At 46.5% G+C, this 21,388-nt stretch overlaps 1 pseudogene; it reads left to right on the forward strand.

The window, feature by feature from the left end:
- The first annotated feature begins 278 nt into the window (after nt 1-278).
- LOC138498514 (zinc finger protein 84-like) lies at nt 279-20,229 on the forward strand (annotated as a pseudogene).
- The last annotated feature ends 1,159 nt before the right edge of the window (nt 20,230-21,388 follow it).

Genomic DNA, 21,388 nt, shown 5'->3' on the forward strand with positions numbered 1-21,388 from the left:
TTATAATATAATAAGCGGACATGGCAACACTGCGGCCGCTACAAAAGAAGAAAATATGAGAACTGCTTAAATGATGGACACGGGCACTCAAGGACAGGGGTGGAGCTACGCAGATCACTGGCCAATCCCAGGAACAGAAATGTAGGAGGGTGGGCTTTGACATTAGTTTTTCATTTCGGGCTGCATGTATGGCTGTAGCCATGAAGTGGGCGTGACTCCGAAGATTGCCGAACACTGCCTCCCACAATCTACCATGGGAGGCAGGATAGCATACAACAGCGGAACTAGCTACTAAGACTCTCAGCACCGAGAGCGGCTCCTGCAGCGGTACAGATCTGGAGGAAGTAGTTAGGGGCGCAGGTGCGATGCGATGGGGGGCCGATATGAGTGAGCAGGGGAATACTCTGGAGAAGGCGGCTGCGGAGTGGGGGTGCAAGATGGCCTAAGGCATGCGGCTGGGAGGGTGATGCATTGGGTAGTAGGGGTACCCTGGGGTATGCAGGGGCTGCTGCGCCTGGGAGGGTGATGCATTGGGTAGTAGGGGTACCCTGGGGTCTGCAGGGGTTGATGGGCCTGGGAGGGGTAATGCATTGGGAGGCCAGGGTACCCTGGGGTCTGCAGGGGCTGGTGGTGGTGGGGGTGCAAGATGGCCTAAGGCCTGTGCCTGGGAGGGTGATGCATTGGTAGGCAAGGGTACCCTGGGCTCTGCAGGGGTTGCTGCGCCTGGGAGGCGTGATGCATTGGGAGGCAAGGGTACCCTGGGGTCTGCAGGGGCTGCTGCACCTGTGAGAGGTGATGCATTGGGTAGTAAGGGTACCCTGGGGTCTGCAGGGGTTGCTGCGCCTGGGAGGGGTAATGCATTGGGAGGCCAGGGTATCCTGGGGTCTGCAGGGGCTGGTGGTGGTGGGGGTGCAAGATGGCCTAAGGCCTGCGCCTGGGAGGGTGATGCATTGGTAGGCAAGGGTACCCTGGGCTCTGCAGGGGTTGCTGCGCCTGGGAGGCGTGATGCATTGGGGGGCAAGGGCACCCTGGGGTCTGCAGGGGTTGCTGCGCCTGGGAGGTGTGATGCATTGGGAGAGCAGGGTACCCTGGGCTTTGCAGGGGTTGCTGCGCCTGGGAGGGATGATGCATTGGGTATTACGTTTACCCTGGGTCTGCATGGGCTGCTGCACCTGTGAGGGTGATGCATTGGGAGGCAAGGGTACCCTGGGTTGGCAGGGGTTGCTGCTCCTGGGAGGGTGATGCATTGGGAGGCAAGGGTACCCTGGGTTTGGCAGGGGTTGGTGGTGGTGTATCTGACAAGGTGTCTCTTAGGACTGGAGGGGGGAGCCCAAGTGGGAAGAAAAGTGGCAAGGGTGATGGTGGGAAAGGGAAATTGGCTGCGGGTGGTGGTTGGTAGTCTCTAGCGGAGGGTTTGCTGGGTGCCGGTGTTGATGGTGGGAGGAGAAAGTGGGGGTCGCATGAGGATGTCATTGGGGAGCTGCTTTGTAGTAGACCCCCCCCACTCCTCTGTGGATTGGAGGGCAGTGGGGGTTATGGTGATGGACAGCAGTGTGTGTGCGTGGGTGTGAGGCTGTGGTTGAATCCATGGAGGCAGAGTTGGGGTGGCAGGTGGTTATAAAGTCGACGAAGCCCGATCAGGATCTCAATGGAGTTGGCCCTTTTGTGATGTCAGAGTGGGTCTGGAAAGGGATTGGTGCTGTGCAGTCTGTCCAGGTAATCAGTGGGGGGCGTTTGTTGGTTAAGGGTGTGGGTGAGCTGACCAGGAACAAGGCATTGGATTTGGGATGTCTTGGGAGACATCCTGTTTCTGTGTCGGAACAGGGTGGTGCGGTGTGTAAGAGAGTGATTTATGGTGTACCTCTTTGTGTGCATGACAGGGACATTGTGAGTTTGTTGCAGGAGTTGAGGTGCCGGAGCATGTGTTTTTGGGGTTTCAAATGTCCCAGCCCCCCTTAGGTGCTATAAGTGGCGGGAGTATGGTCACGTGGCACGATCTCACAGGAAGAAGAGAAGGTGTGGTAAGTGTGGTGGTCCCCATGATATTAAGGATTGTGTCTCTTTATGCACACCAAAGTGTTGCAATTGTGGTAGGGATCATGTTGCTTCTTTTAGGGGGTGTGTTGCATATGTGGAGGCCTGTAAGGATGTGACTATCAGAATGGCGAATTTGTTGTGTTTTATTATCGTAACTGTTAATATGATGGCCGAGTGTCAGTCCATCGGACAGGTTACAAGCGGTGGTGAAGGCAGCAAAGATGTATTTAAGGAAGTACATAGGATGATAAGTGATGGTGTTTTTTTGCTCCCATGTCCCCCTCCCTTGTCGCGCTCTGAAACACTTGTTTACGAGTGCGATACTAATAAAATATCAATATTAAAGTGGACCATAGTTGCAAAATACAATTCATTCCTTTCGCGGCAGGCCTTTTGAATAGTACCCAATTGGGGGTGTGGGGAGGGTGGGAGTTTGTTGATCAAATGTAATGCAAATTGTGTACAATTTAAAGGATATTTATTCAGCAACAATGTTAAAAACTACTAGTTGCACGGTGAAGCAACTCCTCAAAGTGGAGCACTTGGACTGAAAAAACTCCCACACTAGCATTTAGTGTTTTTGCAAAGTTGTTGACTCGCAATGTAATAAAACCTGTTTCATTTCAATAGCAGTGATTTATTGATATTGGGTAGGAGTTACTTAACTGTGGGGTGTAGTTTCGGAGTGGCGCGCATGCCGAGCGCAGGGGGCGCATGGTAGTGTTTTGCCCTGGGCACCAACTGGACAAGTAACTATCCTGGGTGGATGGGCTCCTTTTAATCTCCCTGGGACCTCAAATGCTACGTTTTTAAATGTGAGTAATGTCTTAAGGAATCATTGGGGAATCATTTGCTGTGGGTGAGAGACCAGTGACTATTCACTCCTCTTTTAGTGAGAAAGTGATCATCTGTTTTGGCCAAGTGTTATTTACATTGTCTCTGCTTGTTCTTCATAAACCTCCAGTTAATCCTGTCTTCTGTGTATGTGATGGACAGCGCATTCCTGGGTGAGGAGAGAACTGAAGCTTCTCTTTGCATGTTTCTATTATATATTGTTATAGGATGTCTGGCGTTTGTAGTATTTAATAACGTAATAATGTCTTCCATTTCTAGATCTAAACACAATATTGCATCATCCTACTCTGCAAAACGTAAGAAGCACAGGCACCAAAAGGTAAATAACTGCTGTAGTTTTTGTCTGCACATGTTGTTCTATGCTTCTGAGATAGCTGGTCTCCTACCCTGCGTTCCTGTACCCTTCATGTCTCCTTCGCTCCTGTCTTGTCTCCATTCCCGCCTCTTCCTAAAACTGGTGTCCAGATCCAGGTTTAGCATCCAGGTCTGTGGCTCAGTGGACTAGTGCATTCTCTGGTAGGATCCTTGGTTGTGTGATCTCATAATCACTAGTTTGAATCCTGCAGGTCCACCCAGCCCTTCATCCATCCAAGATGGACAGAATGAGCCACTGAGTTTTGTAACAATGAAAATCTGATTTTCAAGGAGGAAATGGCCTAGCCATCAATGCCGCAAACACTAGGAGCATGGTCTTTAGTGTTGGGGGGGGAAAGAAGAAACCGAAACCCCTAAGGTTAGAGGGTTGCATAGATTGCGTCGACCACTATGATTATCTAGGCTTGAAGGTGGCGTTGTCCTGCTGTTGGGATCTGCACATGGCCACGGCAAGGGTCTCATTGGCTAAATACAGTGGGGCCCTCTAGAGGTTTTCGAGCAACTTTGGCAATGTTGCTATCCTACAAAGCCCAAGCAAGGCAGGCACGATCTACGGAGCGGAGCAGTGGGGGCATACAAACTGCTCACTACTAACCACAATTGAAAATAAATATCTCACAAACATGCTGGGTTTCCATTTGGCACCCCAAATATACCGGTTTGGTTGGAAACGGGGATCCAACGTCCACATTCCGACAGCGGCCAATTTATTACTGAGTTTGCTTGTGGTCAAATGTACTTTTAGTTAAGTATAGGGAGGACGTGAAAGATGTGTTGACACAGGCTCGGGTTGTGGCTCTGCCGGGGTTCGTACATATTAAGGTAGAAATGAGAGTACTGTGCTTGAGTGAGCTTTGGTGCATTCCCTCAGCTATGACTGGTGCAGTCCAGAGAGGTGAAATCAGCAACGGGGAAGAATTTTGAATGCAACTTTGTTTCTAAAGCCGAAGGTTCAACTGCCTTGCTGCGCTACTGTAATATGTAGCAGCATATGGGTTATGCGGGCCTTGCTGCGCTACTGTAATATGGAGCAGAATATGGGTTATGCGGGCCTTGCTGCGCTACTGTAATATGGAGCAGAATATGGGTTATGCGGGCCTTGCTGCGCTACTGTAATATGGAGCAGAATATGGGTTATGCAGGCCTTGCTGCGCTACTGTAGTATGGAGCAAAATATGGGTTATGCGGGCCTTGCTGCGCTACTGTAATATGGAGCAGAATATGGGTTATGCTGGCCTTGCTGCGCTACTGTAATATGAAGCAGAATATGGGTTATGCGGGCCTTGCTGCGCTACTGTAATATGAAGCAGAATATGGGTTATGCAGGCCTTGCTGCGCTACTGTAATATGAAGCAGACTATGGGTTATGAAGTGTATCTGGGTTTTGTAAACACCAACTATGAAAGATCATTGTATGCTACATTTTTAATAGGGCCTCAACCAATCACTAGCCTGTAATAAGTGGGACCATTCTGTTTTTTCGACTTGCCCCCTTGTGTGTTTGCATTTGTGATTTATGCTCCAATTCTAGCCCCATGCCAGTAGTTTTCTCAACATGTTAATATCTTGTGTGGGCATTGAGACTGAGAAGGAAAAGACCATGTTGATTGTATCTGGGGACAATTTACTGTACTAATGATCACCATTGCCAGAGGTGTTTTCCTCTGTGTGTTGTTTTTGATCTGCACTATTGGAGGTTCCATGCCTTGGTATGAGTGGGTATGCATACATCTAAAGAGTACTTCTTGAATTTTTGACATGATTCACTAAATGTTATAGTCACTATATGTCAGCCATCAAACACTCCACTGACATCTCCCTCCTTCTTGAAGACATTGACCTCGACATTCTCGCACTTACCGAAACATGGTTCAATGTCAGCTTAGTCACTGCTTTTGACTCTCTTCTCTCTGATGGCTATGAGATCCTTTCCAAGCCATGACGTACCTGTGCTGGCAGTGGGGTTGCCCCTTATCCCTGAGTGGGTTCCTTCCTCCCTCCTACCCACTCAGCTCTACTCTCCCTTTGAGAGCTTGGTTTGCAAGTTGGTCATCTCTCCCTCCTCCTCTGACCATTGCCATGGTCTACGGGCCCCCTGGTGCTACCACCCTGTCCCTCTCTGAATGGGCTGATTTCTGCTCCTCTCTCCTCTGAACCTCCTCTAAACTCCATTCTTGGGCGACTTCAACATCCCCTTGTACTCTGCTGTCACAGTATCCACTCTCTTCCTTGACCTCTTCACCTCGCTCTCCCTCTTTATTTTCCCTTTGGGTCCAAACCACACAGCAGGACACTCTTGACACCCTCATCCACTCTGATCTTTCCTTCTCTCCCGTGCCACTGATCACACCTCTTTTCTTGTCAGACCACTCTCTCCTCCCTTCTTACCTGGGTCCCCTCGGCCCTTTAACCGCACCTCCTCCAGCCCTGCCAATATCATTCACAAACATCTGTCCGATGAAACAAGTGTCAGGTGCTGTCTTCACATCCAACTTCATCCCCCTCTGCCCCCACCCAGACTCCACCTCTGACTCTGCTCTCAGCATCCTCCATCTGGCCATTACTAACACTCTGGACATTCTTGCCCCAGTCATGAGGATCCGCTTGAAACCTGCTTCCCAAGCGCAATACCTGGTATGACTCCGAACTTGCAGCCGTGAAACTCAAGTGCAGAGCTGCGGAACTGAAGTGGCAAACCTCGGGTTCACCCTCTGACAAACGTTCCTGCCGCCTGCTCCAAAAGGGCCCACATCCAGGCATGGGTATCTGGTGCATCCAACAACACGGCTGAACTCTTTAAAATCTGCAGGGAACTAGCCAAGCCTTCTGCAGTCTCCTCCTTCTCTCTTTCGTCCCAAGGCCCTCTGCAATGCACTGGTCACACACTTCACCACTAAAACTCTGGACATCCTGAGCACCCTTACTACCCTCTTCTCCAGCCTCTCTCACTCTCTCACTCTTGCTACTGGTAATTTCCCCTCCTCCCTTAAGCACTCCCTTGTGCACCCCCTCCTGAAAAAAATGTCAGCATATCCCTACCTGTCCAGCCAACCACCACCCATTTCTGTCACCCCTTCCTTGGGAAACTCCTGGAGAAGCTGGACTTCTCCTAACTTACCTCACATATTCAACCGTTGGCGGTCTCCACAACCATCAATCTGGATTCCGAGCAACCAGAGGCACGGAAACTGCTCTTCTTAAGACCTGTGAAGAGCTGCTCCCATCTCTGGACACACTCTCCTCTGCCTTTGACACAGTCAACCACTCCATCCTCATAAACTGCTCCATGAAACCCTTCATATCTTGGAGCAGGCACTGGACTGGCTGACCTCCTTCCTAACTGATTGTTCGTCCAAGTTAATCTGGGCACCTTCTCTTCACCTATCATTCTCCACCTGTGGTGTCCCCCAGGGCTCCAATCTCTCCCCCCTGGCTTTTTAACATTTAACTTTCTCTGCTGGCACTCCTCATTTCCTCCTTCTCCCCCAGATTCCAGACACAATTCTTTTTCCAGCTTCCTGCTGACCCTCTTGCAGACTGCCTAGCTGCCACCCAGTCCTGGTGCACTTCCAACAATCTCTGCCTCAACGACAGCAAGACTGGCCATCCTTTATGGGCTCTCCCCCTTCTTCATCTGAAGCCGCAAACCTTGGAGTTATCTTTAACTCCTCTTTCCTTCCTCCCGCACATTCAGGACATTGCCAAGAAGTTCAACTTTCAACTCTTCCTTCTCAAAGGAATTCTCCCATTTCTCACTTTCCCAAAAAAGCTCACTGTTACCAAAGCTCTGGTTCTCTCTAGGCTACAATACTGCAACAGCCTTCTCTTGAATCTACCCTCATCCTTTCTATGACCCCTGCAGCTAATCCAGAATAGGGCAGCAAGATTTATCCTTGGCCTCAAGCCCAGGGACCGCATCTCTCCTTCCCTAAAAACTCTTCACTGGCTATGAGTTGCTGCAAAGATCAAGTCCAAATCCCTTTGTATCATCCAATACAGATGTCTGGGGCCAGGCTATCTACAACTTGCTCTTACTAAATACTCACCCTCTAGACCTCTACATTCCTCTGGCACCAACTATCTGCGATCTGCATGTCAATCTTTTTGCTAAACAGAGGGCCGGAGGCAGATCTCTTTCCTCAGTTGGCTCCCTCTTATTTAATAGCCTCCCCCTTCTTCTTGAGCCGGATCTCCTCAAATTCCGGAAGCTCCTCAAGAATTTCCTTTTCACCTCCTCTGTCCCTTCTTCCCTCCTCTGCTAATCTCAGTCGCTGTGATTGGTGTTCGGGGCCCTGGCCTTCCACACCCAATCGCCTCTGCCACTGCCTGCACGCTGCACTTGCCTTGACACTTAACAGCCTTCGCCACTGTAGGCCTGCACTTTTACACCTGCTGCTCACTCACAAGCACTTCAGCACTTACCCCCCCACCCCACTCTACCCCTCTCCTCTCTGCACTTGCACGCTCTGAATGCTCACAAGGCCTAGTAGGTTTGTCTTTATCCTCCAGTGTATTGTTTTCTATCCCATGTTCCCTCCCTGTTGCCATGTGGGCGGTTAGAAACACAATGTACTTGTTGTACAAGCACCTAACAAATGGACAATAAATAAAAAAAATAAACCAATGCTGTGCAATAGGGTGTAATATTCATGAATGTTGAGATGCATTGTATTTTTATTATATTCTTTTTACAATTTGTATTGTATGTGGAGCCGTTCCCTGTTAAGTTAAGGAGACCCAGTGGCCTTTAATTTGAAGAATATGTTTTGTAGTGAGTCAAGAGTCTTTAAAGCCAACAGATGTGTATATTGTTCCAGTGAAGTGTGGGAGATTAGGAGTCCTTTCCCAATCTGATCACACTAGTACAGTGGTCTCCAAAGCTTTTCATACTTACCCCCCCTCCCTCACCCCCACTTTGAGTAAACCTATTGTTTCTGGCCCCCCCACCTACAAGTTGGTCCCCCCATCCCCTTTGGTGGGGCCTAAAGGATGTCCAGGGGGCACATGCTCTTTACATTGTAAGCAGATGTTCTACTGCTTATATTTTCCATTAAAAGCAGTCACCTTAATCCTTTAAAAAAAAAGCATCTGGGGCCTTGGCTAGAACTACACCAATCATGATTGGGCGAGGAAGAAGTAGGGTGACTACCTTCCACCCCTTAATCTCTGTTATGGGTGTGTGCGCGGTATAATTACTATGCAAGCTTGTCCCCCTTATTCCAATTAAGCTAAGAACCACCACTAGGGTTCCTAAATTCACTGGGATCCCTTAATTTGGTTGCAGAGGGTCCAGTTGTCGTGGATGCAGTGGTCACTTTCAGCTAAGTGTCGGTTCCTAGGACTGATTAACAACATTCACCCACAAATGGGAGGGGATTGTCAGACAAGGGGATGTTACACTTCCGCTTTCTCTCTACCTCACCTTTGCTGATGTCCCCGACTGCTGGGCATACTGGCTACCTGGCCACCCACTGATATTACGGGTTCAGGCTCCTGCATGATCAGTGGCTCCTGCATGATCAGTTGCCCGTGCACTGCCTCCAGGCTACCCTCATGCTACCCAGCCACTTAAGGGACTGTATCTGCAACCCTACAGTCTCTTGATCATCTGCACATAAGAGCCACTTCCTGGCAGCATTTACTAGTTACTTGCGCTCCCTCCCCACCCCTCCTTGGCACTTGTCCCGCACCCTTCCCCCTGCACTTGCACATTCTGAATGACACTAGGCCTAGTAAGATTGTTTTGGCCTCCCTTCCTTGGCTTTTCTTGCCTAGAAACACTTGTGTACAGGTGCGTTATAAATGACTTATCATATTAGAAAAGCCTGCTCTGCTAATCAATTATGTAAAACTAATTTATACTTTGCGGTTAGGAAAGAGGGTTATTATCAGATGAGAATCCTGTCCCAGTCCTGAGGACAAAATAGTAAAAAGAAGCCAGTTAACAAGAGAAGTGAAAATAATATATAAAAGGGCATTACCCAAACCAGATGGGGGAACACACAGAGAGTGGAAACGAGTCCCCCTAGGAGGTAGGGAAAACACCATATAAACAGGATAAAAGAGGAGTGAGTTTTAGACTGTCAATTCATAACTAGGAAAGCCTGATAAGGGGTCAAGATGCCCCAACTCGCGAAAATCTGAAATTAGAGACTGGGAAGTGTCTACAAGGGACGACAAGAATGTGAGGAACCACTGCCAGAGAAAACATTCTAAATATAGGACCACAGAAAGCACAAAAACTAAGAACTGATCTCGGAGACTATTCAAGGAGACTATGTCAAGAAATATCTGTACCACAGAGAAAAGGTATAAATAAAGAGACTATCTGAAGAGAAGACCAGGCAAATATAAGAAACTCTCATGGCCTATTTAAATTCATTGGATATAGTGGTAGGGTCAGATAGTTAGTTTGGAAGGAGGACACGTTTACATTGGACTTCCTGACAACTGACTAGCACATTCCTTTAGATGGGTAGAGTGTTCCCTCTAGCAATAGGGAAAGATGAGCCTTTTATTTATAATTTCATTAAAGATATTGAATAATGTCCTCAGTGTTTCCGGCTCCTTCTTCCGACCCACCACACAACTCGGTAGTTATGGTTATGCTGGGTACCATATTTCACTATGTAGTGCCAATTAACCTTAAGTATAGCGCTAGCAACACTGTAACTCTGTAACATAACCGGTGTATTTATAAAGCTCACGTTCACCCCCGTAGGGGCATCTTGGCGCTAATAGCAGTTGTTTATTGTTACCCAACTTAATGGTACTCCTATCTACCTCGGAAGGAAGAAGGGCTGAGGGAACCTGCCAGGATTCCAACCTGTGACCATGAGGTCAAACAAAGGCCCCTGTAGTGGATGCATTAGTCCACTGAGCCACAGACCTGGCTGGTCTGGTTACGTCGGGGAACCATATTTCCCTATGTAGTTTCATGTAACTGTAAGTAGAGCGGTAGCAAATTGGTAGTTCTCAATATGGTTTATTTGTAATGCGCCTATACACACGTGTTTTGAGGTGCAATAAGGCTGGGGCGTGGGGTGGAAACAGGGGAGACGAAAAGTGGTCTTACTAGGCCATGTGGCATTGACATCATGCAAGTGCAGTAACCAGAAGTGCAGGAGGAGGGGCGAAGAGCTGGAACAGGGCAGTTGGGCCCGTGACGAGGACAGGGCCGGGGAAGAGAAGGGAAACAAAGCTAAGTGCAATTGAGAGGGAAGGAATGGCCATCCAGTCATGTGCAGGCGGAGGGGGGGGCAGTGAGGGAGGTTGTGGTGGGTCCAGGGAGAACAAGGGCATGGGTGGACTGGACAAGGGGGCTGGTGCCCTGTAAGACTCTGAAGGAACCATGCCAGGGCAGAGAGGTAAAATTGGCAGGGGAGAGGGAAGGAAGAGAGAAAAGGGAAGGTCTTGAGTCACTGTGGCAGGGGAGTAGGAGAGGGAGAGAAAAAGAAAGAGGATCTTGAGAAGCTTCTGGAACTTAAGGAGATCCGGGTCACGAGGCCATTCCAGCGTAAGCCACCTGTGGAGGAGAGATCTTTCCCCTTACTCTCTGCTTGGCGAAACATCTGATCTGCGGAGAGTTGGAGCTCAGTGACCAAAGAGCTCTAGCAGGTAGGTATTTCGGGAGAGAGAGTTGGATGTAGTGGGGTCACAGGCCCCAGAAAGCCTTATGGAACATGCAGAGGGTCTTGAATTTAATTTAATCCTTGCAGAAACTGGGAGCCAGTGGAAGTGCTTGGGTTCGCGCAAGAAAAAATGGCTTTTTCCTGACCCCTCATGGCCATCCCTTTTCTCGCATCGTCCCCCGCCTCCCAGCAATGGCGACCATGACTAGTTAAGGGTGAGAGGCGTCCAAACGTGGGAAGGAGTGTCAAGGCTCCAGCAAGGAAAACTCGTGCCAAATTGTGCAAGTACCTTGCACATAATAGCAATACCTGATGATTTGAGTGCCTTCCATTTGAATTGACCGCCTGTTGTCTTTAACTTTCCATTTGATACCAATACCTGTAAAAAGAATGGTACTACCCAAAAGCAGTTGGCTTTTCTGTACTTCTCCCGATGCGGTTGGAACACCAAGAATGTCACCCTGCCCTTTTATAGCACGCCCTCCGTCACGTCTCGTGCAACAATCATCTTTGACTATTCAATAGTTGTACAACTGAACAAAACCTTAAAGGTTTAGCACCTTGTTAGCAAACTATGGATACCACTTTAATTATTGACTAGCTCTCTCCTATAAGAAAAATAATTTCTTTCCTTACCTATATTGAACAATCATTTTGTGAAAACCGACCATTTTGTTTCCCTTTTATTACTAAAGGAGGGTGACCAGATGATTGCATGTTATCTGTACACCCCTTCTTAGTTTTGGGTATTAGCTGGTGCTAGAAGCCAAATGTTTTGCCTTAGAATATCGATAAGAGGGAGATCCGATAGGAGTGAGGGACACACAGCTTGTCTGTGTTTGGCATTTTACTTACTCAATTGACTGCCTATTGCCAGGCCAATCTCTATGGCCATTCCCACTCCCTACCTACCCTTCCCACCCAAAACACATCCTTCTGAAGCCTATTTGAATTATCTCTGTCTAGCAGCAACATCAAACATTATTCTGTGTATATAGGGCCTGCCAGTGTTATTTTTATCTTAGAATGACTCAATTGCAGCTGTAAAGGAACCTTTGGTGTAATAAAGATACCATCACTGAGTGTGCCTTCAGCTGCTCAATTTAGAAGCAATACGTCTCCTCGCATCTGTTCCTTGCATTGAAGTTTTGTTAGAAAAAGCACTGGCAAAGCCAACACTTTTGGCTTGTGTATAGGATAGACATTTGGCACACACTGACATTATATGGCCAGGTCTCGCACCATTTTCTAGCTGTTGTCATCTTATTGCCAAGTACTAGGGTCTGGTAAATCCTGAGCCCTTGTCCATACAAAAGCCAAAACGAATGGTTTTGCCAATGCTTGTTTTTGTCCTGATGAAGGTCCTCTACTAGCCATAAGTCACTAAGCTCGAAGTGGATGGAAACACAGCGTGTCGTCAGACAACCAATTAGATGTAAATGTCACATTAAATATAACAATCTCATTAGTGTCTTCAAATTGTGTCCATTGATTTGCAGTGAAGTCTATTATTTGTATTTATAAGGGTATATAGCGCTTTAATCCAAAGCGCTTTACATTATTACAACAGGATTACAAAAAAGATTGAAATATAAGCATATTTACAAACATGAAACAAACCAATGAAGCAATATGTAGAACAATTTACCTGGGTAGTAGAAAGGTGAAGGGAGGGGTGAAGGGAGGGGTGAAGGGAAGAGAAGAGGGAGTCAAGATGGGGAATATAGATGAAGTTTCAAGGGGATAGGAGGAGGCATAAGAGGGAAAGGAGAGGGTGGGAAAGGTGGGTAGGAGGGAGAATAGGGATCCAAGAGAGAAGTGAAGGAGGTCAGGGCGGAGGATGGAGAAGAGATTTCAGGCAGGCGCGGATTTAATCGTGCCAAGAGATTGCCAACTGTTTATGCTAAACAGTTGGCACGATGATGCACACATGGGTTCCTGTGGTATTTGAATGATATGAAGTGTTGAGATTTTATTTACATTGTTTTGTTGTAAAATAAAATATGTAATTTTTTAATGGAGGTTTGCTGACATATTAGGCATTGTTTGATTAGCCTTAAGTTTGTGTGTTTTTGAGAAAGTTAGGGTTGATCCAGCTCATCCTAGAATGATGGATTAAAGGAGGCTTTCGGGCCCTCTCTTTTAAAGAAAAATCATTGAATCATTCAGTAAAAATGCAGGTGTCTTGACTTTGTGTTTTACAAGTGGTTGGTGGACCTGTGGTGTCGAGGTACTGTGGGTTTTTCGGTTATAGGAAATATGTGTATTAATTATGTTGCGTTCTTCTAACATAAACACACAACGGTAATAGATTGTAAGTAATAACCAGACTATTTGGGCTTACCTAATAATTAGCCAACTGAGAAAGATTTGCTTATAACAAATTTATGGAGTCCATTTGCATAGAATACATTAATTTGAGACCAACATTAATGTGATTTGCTTCACAGATGTCACCCCAGTTTGGTTTTTAGTTTCTCAAGTAACGTTAGTGCTCGCCACTTATTGTATACTATGATAGCTTTGCATATACACCGTCTTAGACTATATGCTTGCCAAAATGGCATCTCATGTGAGCCTACACAGACTCCCAAACCTTCCAACACTACCGGGCAGGGGAATGTCAGAAAGGCAAGTGGACATGGATCATCTGGTCTGGAGAGGAGTGTGCCTTGTTCCTTGTGCATACCCAATGCAGAGTGGGAGGGCTGTGGAAGGCAACAGCACAATACAACACCTGTGAGGCCGAGGAGAGAACGAATAAGCAATCCATATCTAGGATTTCCAGAGATCTCCCACCAACCCGTTGCTCAGGCTTCCTGCAGGTTTGCCCCTACCATGGTGGGATGGTCCAATGGGCAGACGTCCTGGGAAATGGAAGCATTGACGATCAGGCACTAGAGTACAGAGAGATGGGCATGGCTGAAGGCAGCAGCAAGGTGCGGTTTAATAGACCAAGCATTGGCGGGCAACGTTATTCACAGTATCACGGCAGGCTGGTGCGATATTAATGATGCAGGGAGGCAAATGGCCCGGCCATGCACAGCCTTTACTCCTGCTAGAATTACATTGCCAACTTGTGATGGTGTTCAGCTGTAGGTTCCTGACAGCCCAGCTGAGAGCAGTTCACCAACTTGTGAAACAATGCAAGGATCTGGGAAAACCTGTGCATTACACTTGTGGTAGAGGAAGATGATAAAGATATGTCTCGTGAATGAATCAATGGTCTTTGCTATGTTAGGAGGGGACTGGGTCAAGGGCAGGACTCTGGCTCATTCTGCGTCTTAGTAAAGAACCTGAATTATGGAGTTTTTAATTAGTTTTCACTAGGCGAGTTCAGCAGCACGCATGTAGAGACTAGGATTGGGGGTGTTGCGGTACAGCAGGGCATTCTACTTTTTATTGCAATCACTTATTATAGTACTTTGTGGCCAGATAAATGGATCAACATTCGGGGAGCGCAGAAATTGGATTTAAAGGGGACTCAAGATTGATATGTGGCACACAAGGATATGGTTAGGCCAAGATTGTTAAATATTGTGGCCCTTGACAGCCTAAAAAAGAGGTGTTGCTTCTGGAGGGTGGGTAAGCTTGCACAGCCTAAGGTGGTGGCTACACAGATGATGCACCTGACAACAGATGAGGGGGAGCTTGCTTTCTAAGGATTATACACTCCGAGCATAGAGCACTCCCAAAAAATGATTTCATCGTGTCACCTCAAACTGGTGTTTGTCCCCCATACTGGAAAGTTCAAAGGTTCACACATATACTTTTGTGATGGCTACCTACACCAGACCCACAATACCTACACCAGACCCACAATACCTACACCAGAGCCACAATACCTACACCAGAGCCACAATACCTACACCAGAGCCACAATACCTACACCAGAGCCACAATACCTACACCAGACCCACAAAACCTACACCAGACCCACAAAACCTACACCAGACCCACAATACCTACACCAGACCCACAATACCTACACCAGACCCACAATACCTACACCAGACCCACAATACCTACACCAGACCCACAATACCTACACCAGACCCACAATACCTACACCAGACCCACAATACCTACACCAGACACACAATACCTACACTAGACCCACAATAAATGTAGGTCTGGCAGAGAAACAGGTGGACAGTTGGGGCGACTATGCATACTATTAACACATACACACATCTTATTCCTGGGTTGCTGCCATATGGGTTGCAAGAGATGCAGGCTTTAGAATTCTCGTCCCTTTCAGGTCATGGATCTGTGGGATTATGTTGAGCAGATTCCCCTGGAGTAGGTCGAGTAGAATTTCCACAGTAGATCAACAGGAATAATGTGTGGAATCACTAAATGGTGGCATCAATTTGTGGATAATGGCAGTGATGGGGCAACATCCCCATTGGTTACCAGGAATGTGATGAAAGCAGTTCTTGGTCACAGCACAGAGGGTACAGGAGCATGCTGAGATTGAACCTAAGGTGCAAGGATCAGAATCCACAAAAAAGGGTCTGGGTCAGGTTAGGGGAGCCTGGTAAGTAACAGACCCAATTACACCCACTCCTTAACAGTAAAACAGAGTGTGTACCACCTCCTGAAAACGACACTGTGGTATTTCGAACAGGGAAACGGAAGTGGGATCCCTCTGGCCAATTAAATTTAGTACTTGGCAAGGGGGCATTTATATAAAAATTAGGTAGGCAAATGGGGTGATATTGTGGAGTTCACAGAGTCTTTCATACACTTTCTATTCTTTTGGTCTCTGACACAAACTCCAAATCCATCCCTCATCTCCAGTTTATCTAGGTTTAAAGTCAATGGGCCTCATTACGAGTCCGGCGGTAACCGCGGTGGTAAAACCGCCTGGTTACCGCCGGACTTGTATTACCATTCCACCTCCGTGATTCCCGGAATTACCGGGGCATTACAACCCCAGTTTCCCGGGAATCACGGAGGCGTAATGGTGTTAATCCCCATTCCCATTAAGTCCTATGGGACTCAATGGGAATGGGGATCATGGAAACACCGGCAGGATCTCGTAATGCTGCCGGTGTTTCCTCGTCCGCCTGCAGGCGGGTGGTGTTAAACCCGCCAGGTCAGACTTGACGGGAACATCACCTCCAGCCTGCAGGAGATGTGATCGCCCGGCATGGAAACAATGGTGGCGGCGGGTTTACCGCCACCGTTGTTTCCATACCGGGCGATTTGTAATGAGGCCCAATGTTTAGAATGTAGTGGCAGCATGGCCTGTGCCATTCTCACCATGGAAGAGATTGGCGCTTTCCTTTTTTAAATCACAATTCGGTCCTTGTTTCCTCGATAGTGCTGTTTGTTGGGTTATATTATTCATGTTTGGGCCAATACACAAGTTATAGTCATTACATAATGGACTGTTCCAGTCAAACAAGCGCCCGATTGGTGGCAAACGCTTGCCTTTTATCGTTTGCGTATGGAAATTGGGAGCTTCCATGTGCTAATTTAGCCATTTCTGAATAAATATATAAAATATGTATTTAAAATGTTTGTTCACCAAGCCTGTGTTTTTCCCTAGTGTTTTGGATGCAAAACATTTCTAAATAAAAATGAATCGTATTATTCCTGCTGCATGTTACCTCTGTTCAACTAAATGTTCCCATTGGAGCACCACTTCTCTGCCCCCTATTAGGGTGCCTTTCCCCAATAGATGGCACTTCAAAGTGAAACAAGTTAGTACGGGAGGAGTTAACATCACTAGTACTGAGTAGAGTCTTGTTAAATATGCTGCCTGTGATTGTGAACGTATTGAAACTAATAGTGTGCTTCTCCTTTTATGTTAATAGGTGACTGCCCCAGAAATGCAAAAACAGTGATTGTTCGATTCTCTGGACTATCGCGGTGAAAAGCCTCATTGTTGGAATATGCAATTTCCAAGCATCTTAGAAGTGCGCAAATTTGGGGTCCAGTTACCTTTTCAGAGTATTTAGGAACTGGGCTGCGAAGCTTGTTGATACATGATGGCTTCCATCCATGCAACCACTTCGTGGTAACATCCAGTGACCAAGCGTGTTCATTCTGTAAATCCTGGGGGAGAGGAATATCTAGCATGAAAATGACAATGTGTTATGTGCAGTAAGGAAAGCATTTTTCATTTGAGCTCTGAATTTGGAAAAGGTTAATTGAAAAGGCTCCTCTTAAGAGAAGGGACCTGCCAAAATAAACTGGCAAGACACTTTACACGTGCACAAAATGTGGGAACAATTGCCATCTCAAGAACATACTTATTGCCCACATGAGGACATAGGTGAAAATCCTTATCAGTGCACTGAATTTGATAATGACGTCCATTTGCATGATACAGTTATCAGCCACCAGCAAATGAATAAAGGTGAGAAACCTTATGAGTGCATTGAATGTGGGAAAGGGTTTGTTCAGAAGGGAGCTCTTAGTAGCCACCAGAGAACACATACAGGAGAGAAGCCTTATGGGTGCATTGAATGTGGGAAAGGGTTTGTTCAGAAGGGAGCTCTTAGTAGCCACCAGAGAACACATACAGGAGTGAAGCCTTATGGGTGCACTGAATGTGGGAAAGGGTTTTCTACAAAGGGAGTGCTTACTATCCACCATAGAACACATACAGGTGAGAAGCCTTATGAGTGCATTGAATGTGGGAAAGGGTTTGCTACAAAGGGAGTGCTTACTAACCACCAGAGAACACATACAGGTGAGAAGCCTTATGAGTGCACTGAATGTGGGAAAGGGTTTGCTATAAAGGGAGTGCTTACTATCCACCAGAGAACGCATACAGGTGAGAAGCCTTATGAGTGCATTGAATGTGGAAAAGGGTTTGCTTGGAAAGAACATCTCATTAATCACCAGAGAACACATACAGGTGAGAAACCGTATGAGTGCATTGAATGTGGGAAAGGGTTTGCTACAAAGCAAGAGCTTACTATCCACCAGAGAACGCATACAGGTGAGAAGCCTTATGAGTGCATTGAATGTGGAAAAGGGTTTGCTCAGAAAGGACAACTTATTAGGCACCAGAGAACACATACAGGTGAGAAACCTTATGAGTGCACTGAATGTGGACATGGGTTTGCTCGGAAAAAACATCTTATTAATCACCAGATAACACATACAGGTGAGAAACCTTATGAGTGCACTGAATGTGGGAAAGGGTTTGCTACAAACAGAGACCTTACTATCCACCAGAGAACACATACAGGTGAGAAACCTTATGAGTGCATTGAATGTGGAAAACTGTTTACTCAGAAAGGAGCCCTTATTCGGCACCAGAAAACACATACAGGTGGGAAGCCTTATGAGTGCATTGAATGTGGAAAAGGGTTTGCTACAAACAGACATCTTACTATCCACCGGAGAACACATACAGGTGTGAAACCTTGTAAGTGCACTGAATGTGGGAAAGGTTTTGCTACAAAGCAAGAGCTTACTATCCACCAGAGCATGCATAAAGGTGAGAAGCCTTATGAGTGCACTGAATGTGGACATTGGTTTGCTCGGAAAGAACATCTTATTAATCACCAGATAACACATACCGGTGAGAAACCTTAAGAATGCATTGAATGTGGGAAAGGGTTTGCTTGGAAGGGACATCTTATTAGCCACCAGAGAACACATGCAGGTAAAGAAAATGCATAAATGCGTTGAGTATGGGAACTGCTTTAGTCATGAGGTACGTCTTATTTACCAGCACTGAATCAAAAATTGTCAAATTTGTATACTCCCTTTTTGCAGTGATTCTTAATAGCCCCTCTTCAACTTTTCTCTTTCATGCAAATGCTTGGTAACTCTGCTGTGTAGTAGAATAGGGCCTCATTACGAGGTTGGCGGTAGCCGTCCCTGTATGGCATGCATGGCTACCGCCACCCGTGAATGGGCAATTACCGGCCCATTACGAGTTGAATGGGCCGGTAATTGCTCATTCGCGGGAGGCGGTGTTACCGCCCTCCCCATCCCCATTCTGCCCATAGGCAGAATAGGGCAGAATGGAGATGGGGAGCATGGATGCACCGTTCACACCGTACCGCCAAAGTTATAATGAGGCCCATAGTCTTGATTCTAAAATTAATAAATGGGTGTGTTTAAAACTTATAACACTGTTCATGTGCTTACCAATAACTATTGACTATGAATAGTTGGATATTCAACTGGAATATCTGGTCTCTGGCGTGCTCACGTTTAGTCATGAATGAGGAAAAAGGATCAGAGGTCATGGGGGCGTGTCTCCACTACTTACACTGGCCTCAATGTCTTTTCTGGTGTGATGCTCATAGAGGCTTTGGACGGACAAGACACATAGCCATGCCGAGCTCCTTGACGACAGAAATGTTTCTAGAGAACAGCTGCACTGGGATATGGATATCATAGATGAGGAATCCGTGGCAGGAAGGAATCAATTAGAAATGCCTCTACTGGGAATTACATTTGTACACCCCCATAAAGTAATTTTACTTTCAACATCATTACATAGGGATTAAAACACTGCAAATTTAAATTATTTGGTGCCCTCCTGAATAATAAAAATGGAGAAGGCTATATTCTCACATGACATTTAGATTAAGCTTGGCACAACACATGTGCAAAGACTGTTTTGCAAAGGGAAAACATAGATAATGGCACCCATAAAACTGGACTCTCCAATGTTACTCTAGAAGACAGTTTCCAAGAAATGCATGCCTCACCAGGAGTGCCAAATGCATGCCTCACCAGGAGTTCCATCCTCACTGAATGCTGCAGTGTTTCCACTTTTTGCAACATGTTCTGCAGTTTTCTTTTCTCCTCAGGATCCCCTCTAGTGTGTTACACTATTGCCTATCTCTGTTGGAGCATTTAGGATGAGTAGATGGTTCCCTAGCCTGGGATCGACATGTGGGGGTGTGATTACACAAGGGAGGGTGCATACCCACTATTAAAGCACTAACTTAAAAAAAATTGGTTTGATGAGCAGGGCACAGAGAAGATGTCAAATTATGTGGACATGTATTTTAGAAAAGTGTCATTTTGTGAATAGAGTAGAAAGGGCAAATGTAATAGAAATATGCACTGTGTTGTGAGACAATAAAACTCATGCAAATATGGAAATGAAATGGTGCCTTTCTGTCTGAAATGAGAATTTAGGGTTTAATGATATCACAGCTGTTCTCTAAATTCCAAGAAGAAATAGTGTTTATAAAATAAAGCTGGTTTTGGATAAACTGACATGTCTAATGTAAATGTCTCCCACCAGGATTCATACACTGAGTGAAATGCTGATGAAATGAATATTGAGCTTCAGCCAATATGTCACTGTGTTAACATTGAAAATAAATTGTTAGGAACTCCATTTGTGTTAAATCTTTTCCCTAACTTTTTTGTGTAAACTGCCTCCTGAAACAGAGGCAATTCATTTGTTTTAATTAGTGGGACCACCTCTATTCCAGATTGATGCTGGAATGTATTCTTTATTTTTGGATTTGTAGAGCAAGCTACAGCCCACAGGCATTGAGGCGCTGTAAGGACTTGTAAGAAAGCTTGCTTGAGGATTACAGGAGTGCGGCCCATGGAGAAATGCTTAATACAATTTGCTTGGTTAAAGGCTAATAAGTTACTTTACAGAACAAACAGTAAATGAGGGACAGGAAGAACACAGAAGAATGCATAGCATGATGGGATGGGCCATTTAGAAAAATTGCCTGGTTTTGAAGCTGCATGAGAATCAATCATCTTGATTGGGCTGGGAGGGTGTTCCAAAATGTTGTGGCCATGGTTGGGAAACTGGAACCCCCAGCACGTACTCTACGTGTGGGAGGTGCAGTGATACGATTGGCATAGGCAGACCTAGATGGTCCGGAGGAGGTCTGTTTGGTGATCCTGGGTGCTAAGTAGGGGGGCGCCAGGCCATGAAGACATTTATGTGTGAGGGCCAGTGTTTTGAAGACAATCCTTTCCTTGACAGCTAGCCAGTGTACCTGCCTCCTGACCCCAGAAATGTGGTCCCTGCGTGAGCTGCCAGTTGCGGCCCTTAAGGCATTGTTCTGAGCTATTTGGAGATTAGCCGATTCTTCTGGGATGTCCCAACAAAGAGGGCATTGCAATAGTCCAGCCTTGAACAAATGATGGCCCTTGCGATGGTGATGCAGTTCTGTTGGGAGAAGAAGGGCCTTATTGCATTGATCAGTTTAGAGTGATAGGCTGTGGAGGATGCAATGGCATTGACCTGCCTATCCATGGTAAGGCTAGGTTCGAGATACATGCCCACAGTCTTGATTTCTTGAGACACTGTGATGGGAATGTTGTCTTAAACTTTCTTGTCATTACCATGGAGGGAGTGGGTAGTAACAGAGGAGGTGGGGTAAGGGGTGGGAAAGAGGAGATCATGTAGGGAGCTGGTCGTGACTGAGGAGGTGAGGTAAGGGGGTGGCAAAGAGGTGATCATGGTGGGAGGTGGTAGTGACGGAGGAGGTGGGGTGAGGGGGTGGGAAAGAGGCGATCATGTAGGGAGC

The sequence above is a fragment of the Ambystoma mexicanum genome, chromosome 5q (genome assembly GCF_040938575.1).
Source record: "Ambystoma mexicanum isolate Mex_15411 chromosome 5q, UKY_AmexF1_1, whole genome shotgun sequence".
NCBI classification, from domain to species: domain Eukaryota; kingdom Metazoa; phylum Chordata; class Amphibia; order Caudata; family Ambystomatidae; genus Ambystoma; species Ambystoma mexicanum.